Raw genomic sequence first — 20,240 nt, 5'->3', positions numbered from 1 at the left:
TCTGCGTTGAATGCTTGACCACCCCCCACTGGTGTTTATAGCGAGTCCGATGCTTTCGACCTGGTGAGGATGGCGAGTGTTCACCGTGCCGGAGCGCGTTCGTGCTCTCCGCTGAGTGAGAGAGATTTAGGGTGTCTTCCGGTCTTGGCGGGTATTGCGCTGTTTTGTGAGAGAGGCCAACAATGTCCACCTTTGTCGAGCTGGAAGCAGCTGAGTGTGGGGCCTGGTTCGCTCGGATTATGGGGCAGGTGATGTGCGTGCTTGGAGCACCCGATTTTGAAGGGGGGATTCGTGGCGCCTGGCAGCGGGGGTAATCTTCGTCGCTTTTGGCGGGCGCTCCGGTTGCCGTCTGTTGGGACTTGGTCAGGCCTTGGAGTGGGGAGTCGTTGCCGGGTAATGGGGCTTGTGCGGCGTCGGGATGAAGGGGCAGCGGGAATGTTCTGTGGCCGTTATTCGGGTGGGCGCCAAGGCAGGCAGTCTGTGTGGGGCTTGTCGTTGCGCCTCCTGAGTTTACACGGTGTCTGGCGAAAGGGGTTTGAGCAGCCTGGTGGGTCGGGAAAGCCGACCTTTCGCGCTGGATGGGGATCCTACCTTCGTGTCTGGCGATCTCCGCTGGATTTTCTGCCTGGTCGCTGCGGGGACGGAGACCGTGTGTCTCTGGGCGCTGTCGTGCGCACGTCAACCCGTTCTCTGGTGTGCCCTCGGTCTCTGACCCAGCGGGTCGCTGCCAGTTCTGGGCGCCGGGTGGCTCGCCGCTACTTCAGCGCTTTCGGGCCCGGGTTGCTCCTCCCCTCTTGGCCTGTTGCTGGTGTGGTCCGCGGGCCTTGGCGCTCGAGCAGGATCTCGGCCGGTGCTTCGCCGTTGGGGAGGAAAAAGGTCTCGGGGTGATCAGAGGCGCCTTCCTAGCGCACCTGGTAGCAGATTTGGGTGAATTGGATGCCGCAGAGGCGAGGATGTCGCAGGATTAATGGAGAGCCACACGGAGCTCTCTAGGAGGCGGCCATCTTGGATGGCTCTCTAGCGCCCTCTCTCTATGGAAAATAGTTATTTCCCTGGAGAAGAGGGGAACATAGATCCCTTTTTTAACACTTCGTTTTCTTTACACATGGTCATAAAAAGATTGACACGTGGCAAAGACCGTGACTGGAAAGGGTAGCAAATGGGTGTGAAAAAAATCATTTAGAGACACTATGAAAGTGCGTAGTAATGGCGAGTCTGCACATGCGCCAAGGATGCGTATTATCAGAGGTAATCGGAAAAAGAGATATGCGCATGCCCGTTAGTAAAGTCACGTGACGGGTATGGTGCCAGAAGCGAAGATCTGCGCATGCTCGATAGTAAAGTCACGTGGCGGACATGGTACGGGGAAGCGAAGATCTGCGCATGCTCAGAAGTAAAGGCCCTGTTGGAGCAGGACTGCCTCTCGAGTTGGCCACTCTTGTGCGCTCTGCTCTCGAGGCTGGTAAACATTAGGTGCAGATGGCATTTTAAAGAACAAAAAAATAAAACCAGCAGCATTCCACATGCAGGGAAGTGACCTAGCCGAGCTCTGTCCAGGGCCTATGGGGCAAAGTGCATGCAAGCCTCCTACCTTGCATGTGCATTGACACCCACAGGGGTGACTCTGCACATCTAGCCCCATTCCACATGCAGGGAAGTGACCTAGCCAAGCTCTATCCAGGGCCTATCGGGCAAAGTGCATGCAAGCCTCCTACCTTGCATGTGCATTGACACCCACAGGGGTGACTCTGCACATCTAGCCCCATTCCACATGCAGGGAAGTGACCTAGCCGAGCTCTGTCCAGGGCCTATGGGGCAAAGTGCATGCAAGCCTCCTACCTTGCATGTGCATTGACACCCACAGGGGTGACTCTGCACAGCTAGCCCCATTCCACATGCAGGGAAGTGACCTAGCCGAGCTCTGTCCAGGGCCTATGGGGCAAAGTGCATGCAAGCCTCCTACCTTGCATGTGCATTGACACCCACAGGGGTGACTCTGCACAGCTAGCCCCATTCCACATGCAGGGAAGTGACCTAGCCAAGCTCTATCCAGGGCCTATCGGGCAAAGTGCATGCAAGCCTCCTGACTTGCATGTGCATTGACACCCACAGGGGTGACTGCAGAACTAGCACCATTCCATATGCAGGGAAGTGACCTAGCCGAGCTCTGTCCAGGGCCTATGGGGCAAAGTGCATGCAAGCCTCCTGACTTGCATGTGCATTGACACACACAGGGGTGACTCTGCACAGCTAGCACCATTCCACATGCAGGGAAGTGACCTAGGCCTGCTCTGTCCAGGGCCTATGGGGCAAAGTGCATGCAAGCCTCCTACCTTGCATGTGCATTGACACCCACAGGGGTGGCTCTGAACAACTAGCCCCATTACACATGCAGGGAAGTGCCCTAGCCAAGCTCTGTCCAGGGCCTATGGGGCAAAGTGCAGGCAAGCCTCCTAACTTGCATGTGCATTGACACCAACAGGGGTGACTCTGCACAACTAGCCCCATTCCACATGCAGGGAAGTCACCTAGGCCTGCTCTGTCCAGGGCCTATGGGGCAAAGTGCATGCAAGCCTCCTACCTTGCATATGCATTGACACCCACAGGGGTGACTCTGCATATCTAGCCCCATTCCACATGCAGGGAAGTGACCTAGTCCTGCTCTGTCCGGGGCCTATGGGGCAAAGTGCATGCAAGCCTCCTACCTTGCATGTGCATTGACACCCACAGGAGTGACTCTGCACAACTAGCCCCATTCCACATGCAGGGAAGTGACCTAGCCGAGCTCTGTCCAGGGCCTATGGGGCAAAGTGCATGCAAGCCTCCTAACTTGCATGTGCGTTGACACCCACAGGGGTGACTCTGCACATCTAGCCCCATTCCACATGCAGGGAAGTGACCTAGCCGAGCTCTGTCCAGGGCCTATGGGGCAAAGTGCATGTAAGCCTCCTACCTTGCATGTGCATTGACACCCACAGGGGTGACTCTGCACAGCTAGCCCCATTCCGCATGCAGGGAAGTGACCTAGCCAAGCTCTATCCAGGGCCTATCGGGCAAAGTGCATGCAAGCCTCCTGACTTGCATGTGCATTGACACCCACAGGGGTGACTGCAGAACTATCACCATTCCACATGCAGGGAAGTGACCTAGCCGAGCTCTGTCCAGGGCCTATGGGGCAAAGTGCATGCAAGCCTCCTGACTTGCATGTGCATTGACACACACAGGGGTGACTCTGCACAGCTAGCACCATTCCACATGCAGGGAAGTGACCTAGGCCTGCTCTGTCCAGGGCCTATGGGGCAAAGTGCATGCAAGCCTCCTACCTTGCATGTGCATTGACACCCACAGGGGTGGCTCTGAACAACTAGCCCCATTACACATGCAGGGAAGTGCCCTAGCCAAGCTCTGTCCAGGGCCTATGGGGCAAAGTGCAGGCAAGCCTCCTAACTTGCATGTGCATTGACACCAACAGGGGTGACTCTGCACAACTAGCCCCATTCCACATGCAGGGAAGTCACCTAGGCCTGCTCTGTCCAGGGCCTATGGGGCAAAGTGCATGCAAGCCTCCTACCTTGCATATGCATTGACACCCACAGGGGTGACTCTGCATATCTAGCCCCATTCCACATGCAGGGAAGTGACCTAGTCCTGCTCTGTCCGGGGCCTATGGGGCAAAGTGCATGCAAGCCTCCTACCTTGCATGTGCATTGACACCCACAGGAGTGACTCTGCACAACTAGCCCCATTCCACATGCAGGGAAGTGACCTAGCCGAGCTCTGTCCAGGGCCTATGGGGCAAAGTGCATGCAAGCCTCCTAACTTGCATGTGCGTTGACACCCACAGGGGTGACTCTGCACATCTAGCCCCATTCCACATGCAGGGAAGTGACCTAGCCGAGCTCTGTCCAGGGCCTATGGGGCAAAGTGCATGCAAGCCTCCTAACTTGCATGTGCATTGACACCCACAGGGGTGACTCTGCACAACTAGCCCCATTCCACATGCAGGGAAGTGACCTAGCCGAGCTCTGTCCAGGGCCTATGGGGCAAAGTGCTTGCAAGCCTCCTACCTTGCATGTGCATTGACACCCACAGGGGTTCATCCATTCCTGCATTTCTTCTTTGCTTTCTGCCACTTGCATTCCTTGATCTATGTTTGGAAAAGCAAAACTACATGTCTGTGTTTTGTCATTTTATTTTTGTATAATGCCTTATGCATTTTTGTGATTTCAAATTAATGAATGAAAAAGTAAATAGCGCGCCTTCGTCTGCCCAAAGGAATGTGGCATGCAGAAATGTATTTGTCTTATACTTGGGAGTTTTCAAACCTCTCAATCTATTGACTTTCCAGTGCTTGTGAAATCAGCTGTGCTTGGGGGCGTGTGACACGTGAAGACATTGACCTCATTGGGAACTATTACATTTTTTAATGTTGGTGAAAGTGTCCCATGTGTGGGTGAGCCTAGTGAAAGGAGGGTGACGCGCACCAAATGTGGGTAAGTTGAGAGGTGTCTGTAGATCATGGCTACTCTAAAGGGAAAGAGAATGAATGGTAAGAATGGGGAAGGGGGGCTTTTAGTGGTGTCAGAGGGGGCTTTAAAGGTGAATGGATTCTTTGAGAGAGATTATCGTCCTGAACAGGCTCCTGGGATTTATCTGAAAAAAGGTGGATGGTGGCTCTGAAAACTGACGAGAAGGGTTCGGAGGCCTGTGGCCCAAGGGGAGTGTCATGAGGGTCCCCAGCATTCAGCCCTGACACTTAAAAAAAAAAAGCCCTTAGTATGCCTGGATTTTTCAAAATATTTTGCAAGGAACTTTGGGTTGGTCATCCTGAGTTACCTGGGGGAACCCAGATCTGGACCCCCTGCTCACTGTGCTCAAAGAGGCACACCTCCACCTCCCTGAGGAGGACCAACAAGGCTGAAACACGTGTATGGGGTACTGTTGGTATTCTTGTTCAGAAGGGAATTGTCATAGCATTTCGGTGCTGGACTGCCCATGTGGGCGGGACAAAGACTGATATGCAAATTGATATTTCCCATCTGTGAAAGGTACAGTGAGCAAAAAGCGATGACTGCAGACTCTCAGAGTGGTAAAAAAAACCACAGAACAGGTTATCATGCCATGTTCTTTCTGGAGAGGGGCGTCTACCTTTTTTGGAAATTCTTAGTATACTTGGACTTACTGGCACATGTCATAATGGGGAAATTAAAATGTGCACTTAGATAACCAGGACAGGGTAAAACTGAGTCTGTATGAAGAGGCTATCTGCAGCTATAGGAGGGTGATGAGAGTTCGGATGGAGGAAAACACATCTTATAAGAAGGGAGGGTTTCCTTCCTAGACTGAGTACAGTGAAGACCGGTTCAGCTGAGTGGAGTGGCCGTGTTAGGATTGGTAATGCTGAGGAGAGTGGTAGTGGGCTGAGGGTTTGGTGCAGTATAGTCTGCAGTGCGGGCTACATCACTGTGTGCTGAAGCTTGCTGTATGTACAATACGTGTCATTTCACCAAACGTGAGAACAATTGTGCTTCAAATGGTTCTACAGTAAGGCCTCACTAGGTTGCTGTTTTATTAAACTTATTGAACATTGTCATTTCTAACAGAAACAATGTACCTGTGAAACATCAGTGATGGCCGAGGTAATCCTTGACTAGGTGCTGTGACAGGCCCAGTTCAGCTGTATAAAGAAAATACAACTAAGGGAAATACATCCAGGTATGTCGACGAGACTTCTCTGCTAATATGTTTCCTATTGGTTATTGTTTTTGTTTCATAAAGCAAGCTGTTCGGTGGGCAGCTGCTGCACTATGAAACATGTTCGGGGGGGAATGTGGCTTGCTAAACTGTGTGTGACTTTTGAAACTATTGTGTGCTAAAAAAAAAAGCAATTAACAAAGGTACTCTTTAAAATTAGTATTGTTTTGAATTGTCCTTGTGATTCTCAACACGGTATGTATTTAATTGTTGCAGCACACAACACTTCCTGTGCAGTGCTGCTCGGTTGTCCTTTGGGGTCCCTTTTCTATTTTCTCTGTATTACCTTGTGTGAAAATCTGTTCCCAAGGGTAAAAAGGATATTTATGTCCTCTACATTATATTTTGTGAGACCAGCCTACCTCACCAATGTGGAGTCTGGGAGAGATACAGTGTATCCCCTTTCTCACTACTCCTGTGACATTTCGGTTAGTGACAAGCTTAACCTAAATGGCTGGTGGCAGAGAACCTTTACTACAGATTCTGTGCAACTTATTTGTAGACTGTTTTCACAGCTACGGTAAGGCACACTTGGGTGACCATTTTTTTCACCATTTTTCATTTGCTTGTCCTTTCCAGGTCCTTCCCCTACCCTTCAGGGTGGGAAATGCCTTCGTGTGATTTTTGTCTTCGGCAGGAGACCTTGGGCAAGCCCGCCCAGGCTCCAGAGTGTCTGAGAAGTCAGGAAGTGAGGGAGGAGTCCAAAACTCTGCAGCCCTCCAGCCTGCCTGCTTTGAACCAGTTCCAACTGGGAGGTTGGCTGTTCTGAAAGGACTGCCACCCCCTCAGGTTTGAATGTTGCGCGCCTGTTGATTGGCTAGGTTCCTGTATAAAGCGGTTGGCCAGAGACGGAGCACAATTGGCCCCCATGGCCACCCCCCTCGTTTGCTTGTACAAGATATTATCAAATAGAAAAATATTGCTCTGTCAGGGAAATTCCAATAGTTCCTTTAACATGGTAATATGTAAAAGGTACGAAGCAGATCTACTAGCATAGATGTGATCTAGGGTCTTGAGTGCCAAGACATGTTCAATAGAAGTATATAAAGCTTTCACATCTAAGGTAACAAGGCAATAATGTTCCGTCCATGCAAAACTTGCCAACAGTTGTTATAAATGGATCGTTTATTAAGCACCTTAAACCAAAGTGCTGTACATAGGATACGGAACAGTACAATATAAATATATAAACAATAAAATCCAGAATGGAATCACTCAAGAATGTTGAAGTAGGTAAGATTTCAGGGAACCACGGAACAGAGAATAGACACAGATAATGCGAAGAGAAAGTGGAAGAGCGTTCCAGTGAAGAGGAGCAAGGAGTTCAAAGGAACGAAAACGAGGCTGTGAACAGGGGGGACGAGGAGAGTTGGGGAGGTCAAGCAGGGCAGATGAACAGTAGAAAAGTCGAAAGAAAATTAAAGAAGAAATTAGAAGTTTAGATGCTTGAAAGGTAAGAAATGGATGAGCCTTGCGAATATTATAGAGATGAACGACAGGAACGGGAAGTTAATGAGATGTGATAGGAAAAAGAAAGATTTGTCTCAAAGTAAAGACCAAGATTACGAGTGAATGGTGAGATAGAGAGCGGAGATGGAGGAAAGGATATAAAAGAGGATGCAAGATGAGGAGGAAGAGTGTTGGCGGGAAAGAACAATACCTCGGTATTCCCGGCATTGGGGGGGAGATAATGGGAGGACATCCAAGATTTAATTGCAACCAAGCAAGCAGAAAGATTGTGATGAATTTCAAGAGAGAAAGAGGAGTACAAAATAAATAATTGGGTGTCTTCTGCATACAAATGGCGAGATAGCCCAAAGGAAGAAATAACAGCCGCAAGATAGGATGCATAGAGCGAAAATAAAAAAGGACTCAAACCCGACCCCTGGGGCACTCCATGAGCAAGCGATAATGACTCGGAGGACTTACCTGCCCAAGTGACCAAAAATGTTCTATTAGAGAGATGAGAGAAACCAAGACAGGACCGAACCTGAAAGACCAAAAGATGAAAGTGAAGCCAAAAGTAAGAAGTGATCAACAGTGTCGAAAGCAGCCGATGAATCAAGAAGAATGATTGCTTAGAGTATCGTACAGAAAGAAGAGAGTTCAGCACCGAGAGAAGAGCAGTTTCTGTAGATTGAAAGGGGCAGAAACCAGATTGAAATTGGGGAAGAATAGAGGAATTAGAAACAAACGTGGAAATCTGAGAATAAACAAGCCATTTCATAGGTTTAGAAAGATAAGGTAGTAGGGAAATAGGACGAAAGCGGATCAGCAGTGGGTTTCTAAAAAATAGGAATAATGGTTGCGTGCTTAAATGATAAAAGGAAAAGTGGAGGTGGAAAGACAGACATTGAAAAAGGAGACAATATAGGGTACAAGAAAAGGATAAACCTTCGGAATTAACAGGTCAGTAGGGGAAGCAGTAAGGTGAGCTTTAGCTAGCAAAACAAAAACATCAGAGTTAGAAACAGGAGCAAAGTGAGTAATAGAGGCAGAAGGAATAGAAACTGGAGAGGGTCCTTGGGGTGACTTAGATGCCTCAGTGTCCTGACGAAGAGACAGAACTTTTGAGGAATGAAGTGAGCAAAATCGGAGGCAGAAAGAATAGAATTAGCAGAATGATCAATAGTAGGAGAGAGTAGGCGTGCAAGAGTTTGAAAAAGACGCCTAGGGTGAGTAGAATGAGTTTGTAAAAGATCAAAAGAATAAAGACGCTTAGCAGTAAGTAAACAGTCATCATAAAGAGAATAAGAGAAACATGAGCAGCAATCAGGCGTGGATTTATTCTTGAGCCAACGCCTTTCGAAGCAACAAAGAAGACGACGCATGGAATGTAGGTGGGGTGAGAGCCAAGGTTGAGAAGGTTTACAAGTAGGACAGAGAAAGGTATCTCTTAAGTATGCAGGCAACTTGCTAACTTCCTTAGATATGCTGTATCTCAAGTACGTTTCTGTTAGCCAACCTATCCCTCTCACAATGGGCCGACCCCCTGGTATAGTATCAAATGCTTTGTGAATCTTGAGTAAAAAGTAAATCCTTCTAGGATTTGCTGTCGATAAATACCTCTTATCATGGTATGGTGTTGTTTATTTATATAGCGCCTATACACAGGCAAGTGTTTTCAAAGCGCTCAAGGAGGGTGGCAACATGGGGAAAAAACAAACAGTTGCTCAGAGCCCTTGAAATTCGGAGATGACAATAGTCTGCACAGACAGATTAAGTGCGTACAAAATACATCTAACTGTTTGGGATATAGCAAATAGGCCGGACGGCGATTCTGCAGTTTTTACAGTGCAATTAAGGGGTGAAGACAAGGGAGGCCAGACAAGTGATCTTCAGGCGAGGTACGTAAGGAATGAGCAAGTGCACAGAGGGTCACAGGGCGTGGGAGGATCACATGCACCCGGTCAGTTGAAATTGGGTTGAGTGCAGAAAGAGCCACTCTCTTGGGTTAATGTCTCAAGTGCATTGAGTGTGGGTGGGGTGTAGGGTCCTGGGGCAAGTGCGAGGGAGGACTGGCGGGGGTTCCAGGGACCAGTGAGATTTCCGGCAGCCAGTCAGCATGCTGTAAGGAAGAGGAGGGAAAGAGGGAAATAACAGAGAAATAGGTTAGCAGGGTAGAGTGAGAGAGAGAAGGAAGAGGAGAAGAGGAAAGTCTTGAGGAGTTTCCGGAATTGAAGGAGATCCGGCTCAAGACGTAGGACGGCAGGGAAGTTGTTCCAGAGGGAGGCACCTGCTGGGGATAAGGTTCTCCCTCCAAATCTCTGCTTGGAGAACCGGCTCACTTGCAGAAAGTTGGGGTTATATGAGCGCAGGGCTCGTGAGGGACAGTTTTAGGCAGGTAGCATTGCAGATAGGTAGATCCGAGGCCCCAGAAAGCCGTGTGAACAATGCAAAAGTTCTTGAATTTTTTCCTTGCAGCCACAGGGAGCCAGTGAAGGGATTTCAGCGCTGGAGAGATGCGGTCCCTGGCTTGACGCCAATGATACGTCTTGCGATTTTGTTCTGGATGAGCTGCCGAGGGCATAGTGCAGAAGAAGGGAGGTTGAGGAAGGGGCTGTTGCACTAGTTCAGCCTCGAGAGAACCAGGGCTCTGGAGACAGTGAGCCTCTGGGGGAAAATTTAGAAAAGGTAGAGTACCTCTGAGGAGGTGTAGATGTAAATGCCTCTTTCAAATCTGGCTCTGTACCGGATAACCTTAAGGATGCTTGGGTCATTGTTAGGTAAGATTTCCACAGGGCTGGTAAATCTTCCTTGCCTGGTTCAACTCCAGAACTTTTTGCTTTTCTAGTGAGATATTTTCCATTAATACCTCAGTGAGTGGGAACCTTTTTCCACACTCACCTGTCTTTAACTCTTTTTATGGGTGTCATTTTTAAGACTCTCCATAGTGTCTTTTTAAAGTTATCATGTCTAACAACTTATTGGCAATAAGTGCCTGTTGTTGCTGGATTGCCCTAGGGGCTCCCTCTTTAACTTTCTTGTGCTAACCTTAAGTGAACTACAGTTCCCAAGGGTAGAAAGGATCTTTGGATCCCTTTTACATTTACTTCTGTGAAACCAGCACACCCCACCTTATGTGAAGTGCTGGGGAGATACAATGTATCCCCTTTTCACATTTAAACTGTAACAATTCTGTTACAGTGACAAGCTTACCTTTAATGGCTGGTGGCAGTGATACCTTTTACTAATTTGGTGCACCTTTACCGCGTGTTGTAATCACAGCTGCAGTAAAGGCACCTAAGGGTGCTCATTTTTACCAAAATGGCCCCTGTCTTCTTTTTCTGCCATTTTAGTGTTTCTTGTCGTTTCTTGTTCCTTCCCTTGACATCCAGGGCGGGAAAATCCTTTGTTTGAGTTTTGCCTTTGGCGGGAGTCCCCTGGACACCCCGCCCAGGCTCCAGTCAGTCTGTAAGCACAGGAAGTGGGGGAGGGGTCCCAAACTTCCCCCTCCTTTGTCTTAGGTCTTCCTTCAACTGGGCCAAATCCCAGTGGGGGGTTGGCTGTCCTGATTGGACAGCCAAACGCCCCTTTCTTGTAAAATGCGGGGAGAGAATGCAGAGGTTGTGTTGCAGTTCCTGATAAATACTGGAAACCTGGAAGCTGAAGTCATGTCGACCACTGGAACTGAAAACCGAAGAGGATGACGAAGGAAAAGCGGCGGGAATGATTTCCAGCGGCCGGAGAGCCTGCTTTGTAACCGGAGCCTGCTGCAGCCCTTCCTTCCGATCGACCTGGGGACTCCGAAAACGACGACCCGAACCCAGAGCCTAGTGAGACCTGCTAGACTCGAGACGACCTGCATTTTGAGCCATCCCACGGGTTTCTGCGACCTTGCGTTCTTGCAATACCCCAATACCCTGGGACCTCCTGCCACTGTGCGGTGCACGGTCCTCCGAATTCCGAATCTCGCTGAAACTTTGTGGGCATCTTGGTATATCTCCAGAGACACGAATCGAGTCCAAAAAGTCCCCTCACAAGAGTGCTGGACCTTTTAAACGACGAGAATTCAACCGCGATCTTCTGTCTTCTTCTGTGCTCCTTGAAAAGGCGCCAAACCCGCAGAACCGCATTCAGCCGCGAGAGAAATCTTGCCTAGAGCCTTCTTCATCGATCCCTGCTGCAAAGTCCCTTCTGAGGTCTTGTGTTCAGTCTCCAGGACAAGGAATCCAGTGACCGGGTATTTGGCTGCAGTCCCTGAAGTTCTCCTGCTGCAATCTCTTCTGCATTGCTGAGGTACTGTGTTGGCTTGGGTATATACTTACCTTAAGCCTGTTGGGATTTCTGTGTAGTCCTGGGGTGTTTTCTGTGATTGGGAGGTCCCTCGTCCAGTACACCCAGTCCCACTGCTAGAATCCTGCTGGGGTGTCTTCTGTGAAGCCCCTGGACCCTCTTCTAACCCTAGAAGTAAAGTACTCACTTGGTTGCCAGTTTTCCTAAGGAAACCCTGACTTTTGCTACTAAAGAACTTATTCTAACACTTCCTGTTGGTCACTAGTCGTAGTGACCCCCCTTCTGCCACTGAGAACACTCATGCTCTAAGGGAAAGACTTTAAAGGGATTGGGACTTCTGCCTAGAAAAGAAACCAAGTGTTCTACTTACTTGTAAAGAGTTGGTTGGTTGGTAACTGTAACCAAGAGTGAACAGTTACAAAAGTTCTTACTGATCTTGAATGTGTGATGCACTGTTCTTAAAAGTATGGTTAACATCTTTTCTTCCTTAGCCACTGTTTTGCCAGTCTAAAAGAAAGTAGATGTGAAGGTATTTTACTCTCCTGTGATTAGGTTGTGCCTCTTTACAAAAGTAATGTGTTGGTTTCACCAGATTATTCCTGAAAGGTAATTGTATGAGTGTCCTCCAACTGTTGGTATCACCAGGTTAGTCCTGCTAGGATAACTGTATGAGTGTCCCCCAACTGGGTCTTGCTTCCCCTGACTTGCTGCTAGCCTGTCTTTAATAAGTCTACATTAGGTTGTTGCCTACCTTGAATATATATTCAGTAAAGAGTGACATTGGGTTTTACTTTCCCCTTCAGTGTGAAGTTAAAGTAAGTGGGTTTTACTTACCTTGTGTTAGCTGTGTGCCATCCAAAACAAGTTACCAGAGTTATTGTTCACCTCAATCTGGGGTTCCCTGATTTTCAAAGCATCTGTAATTATACATTACCTCCATAGGTTTTACTGACCTGGTATAACTGTGTGTTATAGTTATAGGTTTTTACTGCACCTAGAATAAGTGTTTCACTATTCATCAAAAGTATATTGTCCAGTTGACTGTTTATGTGATTTGTTCCAAGAGTCACTGTACAACTGGAAGGGCCTACTGTCCTTGTATTACCAAAAGTAATCTAAAAGTAACCATTGGTCTTTTACTCCCAAAGAATAGGCTTGGCCTATACTAAATGTGTATAACAAGGTTTTGACTTCCCTAGAACTACTGTTAGGTGTTCCAAATAAGGTCTATACTTGGGTCTGTGTACTTTCAAGTATAGTGTTGTGTTTTATATTGTGATTTCATATAATGTTTCAGTATTTACTTAACCCCTAGATTTATCTGGGCCTACTTGTATTTAAATAAATCCTTTATTTTTATAATACATAGTGTTTCAGTGTTTCTTTGGATCATTTGTATTACAATTTTCACTTGTACTGTATCTACTGCCCTCTCTCCCTCCTAAGATAAGCCTGGCTGCTCTGTCTACGCTACCCCGAACTCAGGTGGTACAGCCTTATTCTAAGAGTGGAGTCTTGTACTGCCTCAGTAGAATGGTTTTGCTAGGCCCTTAACTGGACTTCAGAAAAACTGTCCTAACAGTCATCCCTCTTATCAAAAAACCGAACTTAGATCCCAGCAACCCGGCTAACTACAGGCCCATCACCACGGTGCCTTACCTACTTAAAATTCTGGACCGAGCAGCTTATATCCAAATCCAGGACTATCCTGATACTAACAACTTATTAGGGCTCAGACAATCCGGTTTCCGTCCCAGACACGGCACAGAGACTGCCCTCATTGATCTGAAAACCCAAATCGAGGACCTGAAAGACAAAGGCAAACAAGCACTTTTGCTCCGCCTAGATCTCTTAGCTGCCTTTGATTTGGTTGATCATCAAATCCTCTGTCATCATCTCAAGATTGCTGCTCACTTCTCTGACACAGCGATATCCTTGCTGCTCACTTCTCTGACGCAGCGATATCCTTGATCAGCTCTTTCCTTTCAAACAGATCCATGAGGGTCTTCTCCCCCCTAGCTGCAGCTGACCCGGCACATGTCCCATGTGGAGTCCCTCAAGGCTCTTGTGTATCTCCCACGCTTTATAACGTGTTTACTAAACCGCTCTTTGATATATTGGACTATCTGGGTGTCTCCTACACCAGTTATGCGGATGACACCCAGATACTCATCCCTATCACTGGCGATTATGTAACCGATGTCAAAGCACTAAATGCAGTCTATACCGTCATCCAGGCTTAGATGACTCATCACGGGCTTTGCCATAATGATGAAAAAACGGAGTTACTCATCCTAGGCTCTCAGTCCAAACTTGCTAAACTAGACTCCAAATACAAATCTATCATTATCGATGGCAACATTATCAAAGTCACTAATGTCACCAAAACACTTGGTATTTACCTAGACTACACTCTTTCTCTTAACAGACAAACTAATTCAGTTACTTCAGCGTCTGCCTATACTTGTAAACTGATCACAGCGTGCCGCCCCTTCTTGACAAGGGGCAACTGTTTAATCCTTGCTAGAACCCTCATCATGTCCAAAATCGATTATTGCAACGCCCTATATCTAGGGATGAGCCAAAGAAATCTCGATAAACTTCAAGTCACGCAGAACAATGCCATAAGGACAGCTCTCATTGGTTACCCATTACCCACCGCATCTCCCTCAAAGCACTCACCCTAACTCACAAAGCCCACAAAGCCCAGAATAACGCAGCACCTGCCTACTTGTCCACGAGCTTTACACAACACACTGCAACCAGACCCTTGCGTTCGGCCCAGGTTCACACTCTAACTATTCCCAGTTTCAAGATGCAGACAGCCAAAGGCTCGAGCTTCCCAGTCCTTGCGGCCAAGCTGTGGAACTCTCTACCGAATGCTCTCAGAAATGTTCCTGCCTTCCAATACTTCAAAAATAAAACCAAACTGTGGCTTTATGAACAGGATGCCCTGGCCATCCCACTGTAAGCTAGGCAACTGTTAGCAGTAAACTGTCTGCACACTGTATATACTGTATACGCTGGTTTGTTCTGTTCGCCTTGCAAATGCCATACCCTCGCTGTAGATATGTATACATGTAATGTGCTTATTACTGTAACCTGTAACTGCCTTCTAAACATGCGCCCAGATGCCCCTGGGAAGGGTGCGCACTATAAATAAACAAAATACAAATACAAATAGTTAGATTTTTTAGAGATGTCTGAAATGTGAGAGGAGGAGAGAGTGGAGTCCAAGATGACCCCAAAGTTTATTGCTTTGCAGGTGGGTGCGGGCACAGGGCCAAGGGAGGCCGGCCAGAGTGAGTGGGAAAGAGGGAGCCGGGGTCCCCGTGCAACCGATCTCAGTCTTAGTGGCGTTGAGGCAGAGGTCGTTTGCAGCACACCATGACTGAATAGCGGACAGGCAATCGGATATAAGCGAGGAGGAGGAGGCGGCTGAGGGTAGCCTGAAAGATAGTTGCGTGTCATCCGTGTAGCACTGGAAGTTAAAGGTGAAAGTGGCAATCACACGTGCCAGGGCAGCCATATAGACATTGAAGAACCAGGGGATAGGTTAGATGCCTGGGGAATGCCAAAGTTTGAGATTTGAGAGAGTGATAGTCGAGTGAAAGTCTGAGTTCCACCTGGGATGGGCGGTCGGAGAGGACGGAGATTGACCACACCAGAGCCTGACCTGTGATTTCCAGGGTGTCACAGACGTGCGATCAGGATGTTGTGGTTAACCGTGTCGAAGGCAGAGGAGAGGTTGAGGAGAATGAGGATAGAGGGGGTGTTAGTGTCAAGATTTGAGAGCAGCTCTTCACAGGTGTTCGAAGAGCAGTTTGCGTGCCTCTGGATGCTCTAAATCCAGATTGATGGTTGTGGAAGGAATCAATGGGTTTAGTGTGGAGGGTCAGCTGAGAGCCAGTTACTGTAGGAGTTTGCCCAGGAAAGGAGTGATGGAGATAGGCCGGTAGTTAGCTGGAATGGAGGGGTCGGCAGAGGGTTTTTGGAGCAGAGGGTGCACAAGGGACTGCTTAAGGGAAGCTTCAGTGGATAAGAATAGATTGCAGAGATCAGCCAAGGCTGGGGCAAGGGAGTCGATATTGTCTTTAATGGTTTTGGAGGGGCAGGGGTCCATCTGTTTTGAGGAAGCCTTCATAGATTGGACTTGTCTGGTGACCTCTCCCGGTGTGACGGGTGAGAGAGAATAGGGGGTAAGTGGAGCGGGGGCCAAGGGAGGCTCCGTGTTGGTGTTTGTTGTGGTGTGGAAGAGAGGGTGAAAAGTCTGTCTTGGGTTTTTGTGGTGAAGTGTGCAGCCAGGGCCGCTGCAGGATTGGCCAGTTCCTTGCAGACTTTCAAAAGTGTGGCCATGTTGTTTGATGCTGCGGAGATGCAAGCTTGAATAAAGACTATTTTATTGGTGCGGATTCAGAGTCGATAATGCCTTTGAAGGAGGCGGCAGGGCAGTTTGTCATATGGTTTGCCCGATGCATTCCATTTCCGCTCAGCTGCCCTACACTTGCGTTTAAGGGCAGCCAGGTTGGAGTCGTACCAAGAGTTGCACTTTTTTTGGAAGACTTCAGTCGGACCCTCATGACAGGGGCAAAAGTGTCAAGAGTGTTGGAGATAGAGAGATTGAGCTTAGCGAGGGCTTTGTCATGGAGGGAGTCAGCTGAGGGAATGGGTGGAGGAGAGTAGGAGGAGGCAAAAGCAGCCACTGTCACTTTTTTCATGGGTCTGGTGACTTTGAAGCCAAACGGCTGTGCCGGATATATTCCTGTAAGAGCAGAGCAGAGCTTCAGGTGTGTTGAAAGAAGAGAGTGGTCAGTCCAAGAGAGGGAGGTAGTGAGAGGGATAGAAAGCGGATGTCAGTAGAGATGAGAGCATCCAAGGTGTGGCCCGCAGTGTGCCTGTGGCCAGAGGGTTGGATAGCGAGGGTGAGAGAATCACAACGGTTGTGAAAAGGACCTGAGGAGTCAGGAGTGTCCAGATGGATGTTAAGATCACCCATCTGGAGGAGTTGAGTAGAGGAGGAGAGTAGGGAGGAGGCCAGGTCAGCCCTTTCAGAGAGGAAGAGAGTGGACTGACCTGGAGGCTGATAGAATGTGGCCATAATAAGAGAAGATTTTGGGGATAGTGAGAGTCTGCAAACTAGGCACTCGAAGGAGGAGTAGGCCTGAGTAGTATTGATGGACCCATGTATCCATTCTGGGAAGATAAGCGCCACTCTTCTTAGGCCTGGGTGCAGGGAGAATTTTGTAGCCTTCAGGGAGCAGTGTGTCAAAGCTTGTGACATAGCTATCCTTGAACTAGGTTTCAGTGATGGCGAGCACATCAAGATCCGTGAGTTTGAGGAGGTTGCAGATTTTCCAAAAAAAACATTTTTATTGTATATGGTTCAAAGCATACATAGTTAGAACCTTTACAATTCTTACTGTTACAAAACAATACTTACATAAAAAGGAGACACCAAAGAGAAAATAAACTTAATTTGGTAGTGTCATTCCCCCTAAAATCTTCCATAAAATAATGTCTTTGATTCCTAATATCACTATGAGGAGGACACCACCATTCCACCCATCTGGGGTGCCTCACACACTCTGTTACCTGAGGGGATGGTTTAACTTCTTGTTCCCTACACGGGCTTACCCGCCGGTAACTACTTCCCTTTCACCCTAATTGAGCAGATTCAGATTCTTCAGGATTTCCTCCACTATTGTGGTCAATTGTATTTCTTGCCCTGAGATCATTCTCTCCCAGAAGTGTTCTGATAGGATTCCCTCCTCCCTATCCGTAAACCTTCTTAGCTCGGCCAACCTCAAAGTCCAAGTTCCTTCACACTCCAAGATGTGGCGGAACGATTGTAATCTTGGGTTGGCACAGACTTTACATAGTTTGACTGCACTCTCCTCCTGTATTCGTATGGTCAGGATTTCTCCAGTAGGGAGACGATTCAGTCTTGAACGCAAAAAGTTGGACCTTACTCTTGGATCCGGGTATTTTTCTAAGTAGCGTGGGAGAAAGCCTACATTTTTTTCGGCCTTCAAGAACGCATTGCATGGGGTTGAGTTTGTCACCATGGCTATAGTGTCCATCCAATCCATGCGTTCTAAATCTCGTTTAACCATTAGCGGGTTGGTGATCAGGGTCTCTGGATCCAACGCTATCCTCACCAGGATAGTGCTTACCCTGCCTTCCAAGCACGTCAGGATGTGTGATTATTAGCTTTTTAAATGTGCTCTGATGTCTTCATGTAATGAGCCTGAGCTAGGGTTTATTTTCTCCCTATAGAGTGCAATTAGTTTCCATTCTGCTCGGCACTTTAATGAGATGAGACCTAGTTCAAAACGCAGGTTCCAACCCGGGGTACTTGGGGGAAGGCTAAGGGAGTTTTTCCAAATTCTGCCTTCTATTTTGGCCCAGTTTAGGATCCAGAGTGATACTTTGGCTTCTAAACCGTACAAGATGACGGCACTATTTTAGCTATGTAACATTTTATCATCGGCAATATGGTGAATTTGCAATACTTCCCATTGATCTTTTTCATATGGGGTATCAGGTCCTGCGCCTTGGAGAGTATATCCAACTCTTGATTTGTTGGGCTGGCATAGATCTTATTGCCCAAGTATAGAAGTTCATCTACTCATGGTATTAGTTGCCCATTCAGAGACCATCCATCGAAGCTAACTTTCTTCCTTGGGTATTTGAAAACTAAGATTTTCAATTTTAGTGGGTTTATAACCAGGCCATTTTTCTCTGCGTACTCTCCCAATTTGGTCAGAAGTCTTTGGAGGCCCATGGGTGTTCTGTCCAGCACGACAATGTCATACGCATAGCCCAACCAAAAGATCTTCTTTCCGTTAATGGTTGGACTAGCCAATTCTGCTGGTTCCAGTTCGTTGCCCATATCTGACAAGAAGAGGTTAAAAAATAAGGGCGCACCCAGACACCCCTGTCTTACTCCTCTCTCTACAGCCACTGAATCTGATAGATTTCCCTTCTCGTCTAGGCGAACCCTCACTGTTGTACCTCTATGTAGCTCCATCAGTATGGCTAACAGGACCTCTGGAAAACCCTTTTATCTAAATTCTGCCCACAACTTGCCTCTACTGATATGATCAAAGGCTTTGGAGAGGTCTATCTAAGCCCCATATAATGGCATGCCCCCTTTCCCTGCGATGGTATCACTAACCAGACTCATGGTCACCCCATTTAATGCTGTAGACATCCCCCTTCTGAACCCTGTTTGAAATCGCAACAGTGCCCCCGCGTTTTCCACCCAGCGTGTGAGTTCCTTGACTACCAGTCTCATAAAAATCTTACTCTCTATATCTAAGAGGGTGATTGAGCGATAGTTCGCCGGATCAGTCCGCCCCCCCCCTTAAAGAATGGAATAACCAAGGCTGTTTTCCATGACGGGGGAAACTGTTTAGTGATCAGAATCTCCTTAAAGATGCTTCAAGAACCCAGCCCAGAGTTCTGGTTCATTCTTGAGGACCTGGTATGTCAGGCCGCTAGGACCGGCTGCTTTGGACGTTGAGGATCCTCTGATTATCGCAAGGATTTCCTCAACATCCAAGTTCAAAGACCACTCGATGTCCTGCGGCTCTATCTTCTCTTACTCTCTTGGCTCCTTAAAAATTCTTGAGATGTTCAATCCATTTACTTTCCGTGACCAGATTACACAGAGAACTGTTTGAGTGGCAATCCAATTGGCCCATCACCAACCAAAATCCTCTGGTGTTTGTTTCCGCAAAGAGCTTCAACATCTGTTCCCTGTCGTTTTGCAGCCGAGCCATTCTATGGTTTTTGGACCAGTGCCTATAATTGCTCCTGATGCCATTTGCTTCTTTTTTATAAGCCTCTAAACACAGATTCCTCTTTTTCAGGCTATTTAGTTCTTTTCTTGTTTCTCTTTTTTTGGCTCTTGACTCTTCGTCAAACCCATGTAAGTGGTGCTGTTTGACTCCTAAGGCTGGCTTTTTGGGGGTACAATTGACCAGATATAGTTGATGTAATTATCTGTCCGACAGTGCTCTATTAAAATGGAGTTTGGTATTCTTATTAATTCTCTATTTAGGTTTTCCCCCCATGTCCATATTTAACTAGCCTCACTCTTCCTTTGCTCCCCTCCAGTTCTTGTTTGTGTACCATCTGAGGATGTCCTAATAAATCTGGAAAGGACAATTTCTAATTAGGAGTGATCACTGCCTCCCTCATGCTTTATTTCCAGTGTGGACGTTAAGGAAAACAGGCTTGAGCTAACAAAGATGTAATCAAGTGTGGCCGAGGAGTCGCCCCTCCTACATGTCGTAGAAATGCCTTTATCCCCCTCTGAGCTCCTGTTTAGCATTTTAAGATCCCAAGAGCTCATGAAAGCCAAACATTGTAGCCCTCTCCTAGAGATTCTTTTCGTTTCAGCTCTCTCTTCCCCACTTAACTGCTGTACACATATGGAGTTGAAGTCCCCTGCCACTATTATATTGGCCCTGCCCATCTCTGCCTTGATTGTTGCCATTAGGGCGTCTAGGGCGGCCAAAGATGGATCACGCTGGCCAAAATGCCCACTTCATTCTTAAATATCAGGGTCGTAGCCTTCACTGAGCTATTTTTAAATGCCAGTAGGAGTCCTCCCGCTGGTCTGCCCAGTGGTTTTTGGCTGGCTGGCAACCAGTGTGTGGTAAAGCCCTCCATCTCTATTGTGTTTACCAGCCAGGTTTCCTGGAAAATCAAAATATCCATCTTCCCCAAAAGATAGTCTTTAA

General features: G+C 47.7%; 1 protein-coding gene across 5 annotated transcripts in view; it reads left to right on the top strand.

Annotated features, from left to right (window-relative positions):
- The window catches only part of LOC138452942 (zinc finger protein 268-like), a 249,740-nt gene that overhangs the window by 143,859 nt on the left and 85,641 nt on the right, over window positions 1-20,240 (top strand). For 4 of the 5 annotated variants that reach the window (XM_069605308.1, XM_069605310.1, XM_069605307.1 and 1 more), the window contains exon 3: window positions 5,604-5,715. The exons of the other annotated variant lie outside the window; for it this stretch is intronic. The gene's annotated coding sequence lies outside the window, so the exon portion shown is untranslated. The remainder of the gene's footprint in view (window positions 1-5,603; window positions 5,716-20,240) is intronic. 5 annotated transcript variants of the gene reach the window in all.

Source organism: Ambystoma mexicanum, chromosome 4p, assembly GCF_040938575.1.
Source record: "Ambystoma mexicanum isolate Mex_15411 chromosome 4p, UKY_AmexF1_1, whole genome shotgun sequence".
Lineage (NCBI taxonomy): Eukaryota > Metazoa > Chordata > Amphibia > Caudata > Ambystomatidae > Ambystoma > Ambystoma mexicanum.
The sequence above is the reverse complement of the archived record's forward strand: the minus strand, read 5'-3'. Positions and strand labels throughout refer to the sequence as shown.